This window comes from Camellia sinensis, chromosome 14 (genome assembly GCF_055761805.1).
Source record: "Camellia sinensis isolate YWXY chromosome 14, ASM5576180v1, whole genome shotgun sequence".
NCBI lineage: Eukaryota > Viridiplantae > Streptophyta > Magnoliopsida > Ericales > Theaceae > Camellia > Camellia sinensis.
In genome coordinates, this window is record NC_138974.1 from 146,510,538 (window position 1) to 146,518,255 (window position 7,718).

Sequence of the window (7,718 nt, forward strand, 5' to 3'; positions counted from 1 at the left end):
AAAGCCAGCAGCATGCCATGCCAAGCCAAGGCCAGCAGCATGCCATGCCAAGGCCAAGGCAGCCCAGCCAAAGCCAGCAAGCATGCCATGCCAAGGCCAAGCCCAGCAGCATGCCATGCCACGGCCAAGGCAGCCCAGCCAAAGCCAGCAGCATGCCATGCCAAGGCCAAGGCCAGACGCAAGCCATGCCACGGCCAAGGCAGGCCAGCCAAAGCCAGCAGCATGCCGTGCCACGGCCAAGGCAGGCCAGCCAAAGCCAGCAGCATGCCATGCCAAGCCAAGGCCAGCAGCATGCCATGCCAAGGCCAAGGCAGCCCAGCCAAAGCCAGCAGCATGCCATGCCAAGGCCAAGGCCAGCAGCATGCCATGCCACGGCCAAGGCAGCCCAGCCAAAGCCAGCAGCATGCCATGCCATGGCCTAGGCCAGCAGCATGCCATGCCATGGCCTAGGCCAGCAGCATGCCATGCCACGGCCAAGGCAGCCAAGCCAAAGCCAGCAGCATGCCATGCCAAGGCCAAGGCCAGCAGCATGCGATGCCATGGCCAAGGCAGCCCAGCCAAAGCCAGCAGCATGCCATGCCAAGGCCAAGGCCAGCAGCAAGCCATGCCACGGCCAAGGCAGGCCAGCCAAAGCCAGCAGCATGCCATGCCACGCCAAGGCCAGCAGCATGCCATGCCACGGCCAAGGCAGGCCAGCCAAAGCCAGCAGCATGCCATGCCAAGCCAAGGCCAGCAGCATGCCATGCCAAGGCCAAGGCAGCCCAGCCAAAGCCAGCAGCATGCCATGCCAAGGCCAAGGCCAGCAGCATGCCATGCCACGGCCAAGGCAGCCCAGCCAAAGCCAGCAGCATGCCATGCCAAGGCCAAGGCCAGCAGCATGCCATGCCACGGCCAAGGCAGGCCAGCCAAAGCCAGCAGCATGCCATGCCAAGCCAAGGCCAGCAGCATGCCATGCCAAGGCCAAGGCAGCCCAGCCAAAGCCAGCAGCATGCCATGCCAAGGCCAAGGCCAGCAGCATGCCATGCCACGGCCAAGGCAGCCCAGCCAAAGCCAGCAGCATGCCATGCCAAGGCCAAGGCCAGCAGCATGCCATGCCACGGCCAAGGCAGCCCAGCCAAAGCCAGCAGCATGCCATGCCAAGGCCAAGGCCAGCAGCATGCCATGCCACGGCCAAGGCAGGCCAGCCAAAGCCAGCAGCATGCCATGCCAAGCCTAGGCCAGCAGCATGCCATGCCAAGGCCAAGGCAGCCCAGCCAAAGCCAGCAGCATGCCATGCCAAGGCCAAGGCCAGCAGCATGCCATGCCACAGCCAAGGCAGCCCAGCCAAAGCCAGCAGCATGCCATGCCAAGGCCAAGGCCAGCAGCATGCCATGCCACGGCCAAGGCAGGCCAGCCAAAGCCAGCAGCATGCCATGCCAAGCCAAGGCCAGCAGCATGCCATGCCAAGGCCAAGGCAGCCCAGCCAAAGCCAGCAGCATGCCATGCCAAGGCCAAGGCCAGCAGCATGCCATGCCACGGCCAAGGCAGCCCAGCCAAAGCCAGCAGCATGCCATGCCAAGCCAAGGCCAGCAGCATGCCATGCCAAGGCCAAGGCAGCCCAGCCAAAGCCAGCAGCATGCCATGCCAAGGCCAAGGCCAGCAGCATGCCATGCCACGGCCAAGGCAGCCCAGCCAAAGCCAGCAGCATGCCATGCCAAGGCCAAGGCCAGCAGCAAGCCATGCCACGGCCAAGGCAGGCCAGCCAAAGCCAGCAGCATGCCATGCCACGGCCAAGGCAGGCCAGCCAAAGCCAGTAGCATGCCATGCCAAGCCAAGGCCAGCAGCATGCCATGCCAAGGCCAAGGCAGCCCAGCCAAAGCCAGCAGCATGCCATGCCAAGGCCAAGGCCAGCAGCATGCCATGCCACAGCCAAGGCAGCCCAGCCAAAGCCAGCAGCATGCCATGCCAAGGCCAAGGCCAGCAGCATGCCATGCCACGGCCAAGGCAGGCCAGCCAAAGCCAGCAGCATGCCATGCCAAGCCAAGGCCAGCAGCATGCCATGCCAAGGCCAAGGCAGCCCAGCCAAAGCCAGCAGCATGCCATGCCAAGGCCAAGGCCAGCAGCATGCCATGCCACGGCCAAGGCAGCCCAGCCAAAGCCAGCAGCATGCCATGCCAAGCCAAGGCCAGCAGCATGCCATGCCAAGGCCAAGGCAGCCCAGCCAAAGCCAGCAGCATGCCATGCCAAGGCCAAGGCCAGCAGCATGCCATGCCACGTCCAAGGCAGCCCAGCCAAAGCCAGCAGCATGCCATGCCAAGGCCAAGGCCAGCAGCAAGCCATGCCACGGCCAAGGCAGGCCAGCCAAAGCCAGCAGCATGCCATGCCAAGGCCAAGGCCAGCAGCATGCCATGCCACGGCCAAGGCAGGCCAGCCAAAGCCAGCAGCATGCCATGCCAAGCCAAGGCCAGCAGCATGCCATGCCAAGGCCAAGGCAGCCCAGCCAAAGCCAGCAGCATGCCATGCCAAGGCCAAGGCCAGCAGCATGCCATGCCACGGCCAAGGCAGCCCAGCCAAAGCCAGCAGCATGCCATGCCAAGGCCAAGGCCAGCAGCATGCCATGCCACGGCCAAGGCAGGCCAGCCAAAGCCAGCAGCATGCCATGCCAAGCCAAGGCCAGCAGCATGCCATGCCAAGGCCAAGGCAGCCCAGCCAAAGCCAGCAGCATGCCATGCCAAGGCCAAGGCCAGCAGCATGCCATGCCACGGCCAAGGCAGCCCAGCCAAAGCCAGCAGCATGCCATGCCAAGGCCAAGGCCAGCAGCATGCCATGCCACGGCCAAGGCACGCCAGCCAAAGCCAGCAGCATGCCATGCCAAGGCCAAGGCCAGCAGCAAGCCATGCCACGGCCAAGGCAGGCCAGCCAAAGCCAGCAGCATGCCATGCCAACGCCAAGGCCTGCAGCATGCCATGCCACGGCCAAGGCAGGCCAGCCAAAGCCAGCAGCATGCCATGCCAAGCCAAGGCCAGCAGCATGCCATGCCAAGGCCAAGGCAGCCCAGCCAAAGCCAGCAGCATGCCATGCCAAGCCAAGGCCAGCAGCATGCCATGCCAAGGCCAAGGCAGCCCAGCCAAAGCCAGCAGCATGCCATGCCAGGCCAAGGCCAGCAGCATGCCATGCCAAGGCCAAGGCAGCCCAGCCAAAGCCGGCAGCATGCCATGCCAAGGCCAAGGCCAGCAGCATGCCATGCCACGGCCAAGGCAGCCCAGCCAAAGCCAGCAGCATGCCATGCCAAGCCAAGGCCAGCAGCATGCCATGCCAAGGCCAAGGCAGCCCAGCCAAAGCCAGCAAGAATGCCATGCCAAGGCCAAGCCCAGCAGCATGCCATGCCACGGCCAAGGCAGCCCAGCCAAAGCCAGCAGCATGCCATGCCAAGGCCAAGGCCAGCAGCAAGCCATGCCACGGCCAAGGCTGGCCAGCCAAAGCCAGCAGCATGCCATGCCAAGGCCAAGGCCAGCAGCATGCCATGCCACGGCCAAGGCAGGCCAGCCAAAGCCTGCAGCATGCCATGCCAAGCCAAGGCCAGCAGCATGCCATGCCAAGGCCAAGGCAGCCCAGCCAAAGCCACCAGCATGCCATGCCAAGGCCAAGGCCAGCAGCATGCCATGCCACGGCCAAGGCAGGCCAGCCAAAGCCAGCAGCATGCCATGCCAAGCCAAGGCCAGCAGCATGCCATGCCAAGGCCAAGGCAGCCCAGCCAAAGCCACCAGCATGCCATGCCAAGGCCAAGGCCAGCAGCATGCCATGCCACGGCCAAGGCAGCCCAGCCAAAGCCAGCAGCATGCCATGCCAAGGCCAAGGCCAGCAGCATGCCATGCCACGGCCAAGGCAGGCCAGCCAAAGCCAGCAGCATGCCATGCCAAGGCCAAGGCCAGCAGCATGCCATGCCACGGCCAAGGCAGCCCAGCCAAAGCCAGCAGCATGCCATGCCAAGCCAAGGCCAGCACTATGCCATGCCAAGGCCAAGGCAGCCCAGCCAAAGCCAGCAGCATGCCATGCCAAGGCCAAGGCCAGCAGCATGCCATGCCACGGCCAAGGCAGCCCAGCCAAAGCCAGCAGCATGCCATGCCAAGGCCAAGGCCAGCAGCATGCCATGCCACGGCCAAGGCAAGCCAGCCAAAGCCAGCAGCATGCCATGCCAAGGCCAAGGCCAGCAGCATGCCATGCCACGGCCAAGGCAGGCCAGCCAAAGCCAGCAGCATGCCATGCCAAGCCAAGGCCAGCAGCATGCCATGCCAAGGCCAAGGCAGCCCAGCCAAAGCCAGCAGCATGCCATGCCAAGGCCAAGGCCAGCAGCATGCCATGCCACGGCCAAGGCAGCCCAGCCAAAGCCAGCAGCATGCCATGCCAAGCCAAGGCCAGCAGCATGCCATGCCAAGGCCAAGGCAGCCCAGCCAAAGCCAGCAAGCATGCCATGCCAAGGCCAAGCCCAGCAGCATGCCATGCCACGGCCAAGGCAGCCCAGCCAAAGCCAGCAGCATGCCATGCCAAGGCCAAGGCCAGCAGCATGCCATGCCACGGCCAAGGCAGGCCAGCCAAAGCCAGCAGCATGCCATGCCAAGGCCAAGGCCAGCAGCATGCCATGCCACGGCCAAGGCAGCCCAGCCAAAGCCAGCAGCATGCCATGCCAAGCCAAGGCCAGCAGCATGCCATGCCAAGGCCAAGGCAGCCCAGCCAAAGCCAGCAGCATGCCATGCCAAGGCCAAGGCCAGCAGCATGCCATGCCACGGCCAAGGCAGCCCAGCCAAAGCCAGCAGCATGCCATGCCAAGGCCAAGGCCAGCAGCATGCCATGCCACGGCCAAGGCAGCCCAGCCAAAGCCAGCAGCATGCCATGCCAAGGCCAAGGCCAGCAGCATGCCATGCCATGCCACGGCCAAGGCAGCCCAGCCAAAGCCACCAGCATGCCATGCCAAGGCCAAGGCCAGCAGCATGGCATGGCCCGGGGAAGGCAGCCCAGCCAAAGCCAGCAGCATGCCATGCCAAGGCCAAGGCCAGCAGCGTGCCATGCCAAGGCCAAGGCCAAGGCCAAGGCAGCCCATCCGAAGCCAGCAACATTCCATGCCAAGGCCAACGCTGCCCAGCCAAGGCCAACGGCATGCCATGCCAAGGCCAAGCCCAGCCGCATGTCTTGCCACGGCCTTGTCCCGCAGCGTGGCGTGCCTTGGCCTTGGGCTAGAACATCGCATGCCACGCCCTTGGCAAGCAATCCTGTCCCTCGTGTAATTGCCATTTGGTTTGGCTTTGACTTGCGTATATGTTGCCCTGCGAAATGCATGTCCCTCGGGTAATAGCCGTTTGGTTGCCTTTGACTTGCGAACACGTTGCTAGTGCTTTCCCCAGTGGAAGCTTGTTGGGAAAAGTATGTCCCTCGGAAGTTGCCTGTTGCATTCGAGCTATCCGATGCTTGCTCGGTTTCTCTAAGAGTTTTTGTACGTTCGTTGGGCTTTTTAATTATTTATTTACTCATAAAAATTATAATAAAATAAATAAAAAATAAAAAAATAATTGAAAAAATTACTATAATTACTAGCGCCTCATCTTATAATTGTTGGAATTTTTGTAGAATTTTTTAAGTATTTTTAGTAATTTTTATTATTTTTTAAGTATTAAAATTGAAATAAATTAAAATAAAATATTCCGGTGGCCAAATATTTTTTTATAATTTTTTTTATGGTGTATTAAATTATTTCATACAACTTTCATGTTGAAAGTTTTGGCAAAAAACCATTACTTTTTAAAAAAACCCCATTATGACTCCTCAAACATGGTTGATGTTTCCTCCTGCCAGATTGAAAAGGGCTTAACAGGCTATTATAAGGGGGGGGCACCTCCCTTAAGGCTGGCCAGCATGGCCAGGCCACAGGCCACGCCTATGCCTAGGCGGGCGCTTGGCACATGCCATCGCTTGGCTTGTGGCATTGGCTTGTGGCATCGAAACTACATAGCCAAGCACGGGATGCGTCGAGTGGCGGCCCGCGGTGGTGGCGGTGGCACGTTGGCCTAGGCCAGCATGCCATGCCACAGCCTTGGCCAGCAACATGGCATGCCAAAGCCTTGGCCAGCAGCATGCCATGCCCTGGCCTTGGCAAGCATGCCATGCCACGGCCTTGGCCAGCAGCATGCCATGCCACGGCCTTGGCCAGCAGCATGCCATGCCCCGGCCTTCGCCAGCATGTCATGCCACGGCCTTGGCCAGCAGCATGCCATGCCACGGCCTTGGCCAGCAACATGGCATGCCAAAGCCTTGGCCAGCAGCACGCCATGCCCCGGCCTTGGCAAGCTTGTCATGCCACGGCCATGGCCAGCAGCGTGCCATGCCCCGGCCTTGGCCAGCAGCGTGCCATGCCACGACCTTGGCCAGCAGCTTGCCATGCCCCGGCCTTGGCCAGCATGCCATGCCACGGCCTTGGCCAGCAGCATGCCATGCCACGGCCTTGGCCAGCAACATGGCATGCCAAAGCCTTGGCCAGCAGCATGCCCTGCCCCGGCCTTGGCCGGCAGCATGCCATGCCGCGGCCTTGGCCGGCAGCATGGCAAGCCCAAGCCTTGGTCAGCAGCAGCATGCCATGCCAACGCCTTGGCCAGCAGCATGCCTTGCCATGGCCTCGTCCAGCAGCATGGCATGCCACGCCACGGCCTCGGCCATCAGCATGCCTTGCCACGGCCTCGGCCATCAGCATGCCTTGCCACGGCCTCGGCCAGCAGCATGGCATGCCCCGGCCTTGGCCAGCAGCATGTCATGCCACGGCCTTGGCAAGCATGCCATGTCCCTCGGGTAATTGTACAAGTTGCCTTGCGAAATGCATGTCCCTCGGTTAAATTGCCATTTGGTAGGCTTTGGCGTGCGAACGAGTTGCCTGTGCTTTCCTTGTGGAAGCTTGTTGCGAGAAGTATGTCCCTCGAAAGTTGCCTGTTGCGTTTGTTATTCGCATTCGCGCTAACCGGTGCTTGCTCGGCCTCTCTAAATGTTTTCGCGCGTTCGTCGGGCTTCTTAGTCCTTCGGGGGGTGATTCGTTTTGGGGGGCTGGTGCACAGTGTACGTCGTGGCGCGTGAGTTGTGTTTGGTTTGTGTGAGTTGGAGGGATCCCTGCCTGTGCAGCGAACTCCACTGGTGCATTCCTCCATGTCCCTCGGGTGATGCCTTTAGGTTGTCTTCGACTCGCCTTCGGGTTGCCTGCGCTTCCCTAGTGGAAGGTGCCTTGCGAAAAGCCTGTCCCTCGGGTAATTGCCATTTGGTTGGCTTTGACGTTCGAACGAGTTGCCTGTGCTTTCCTAGTGGAAGCTTGTTGCGAAAAGTATGTCCCTCGGAAGTTTCCTGTTGCGCTTGTTATTTGCGTTCGCGCTAACCGGTGCTTGCTCGGCCTCTCTAAATGTTTTCGCACGTTCGTCGGGCTTCTTGGTCCTTCGGGGGGTGATTCATTTTGGGGGGCTGGTGCATAGTGTACGTCGTGGCGCGTGAGTTGTGTTCGGTTTGTGCGAGTTGGACGCATCCCTGCCTGTGCAGCGAACTCCACTGGTGCATTCCTCCATGTCCCTCGGGTGATCGCCTTTAGGTTGTCTTGGACTCGCCTTCGGGTTGTCTGTGCTTCCCTAGTGGAAGGTGCCTTGCGAAAAGCATGTCCCTCGGGTAATTGCCATTTGGTTGGCTTTGACGTTCGAACGAGTTGCCTGTGCTTTCCT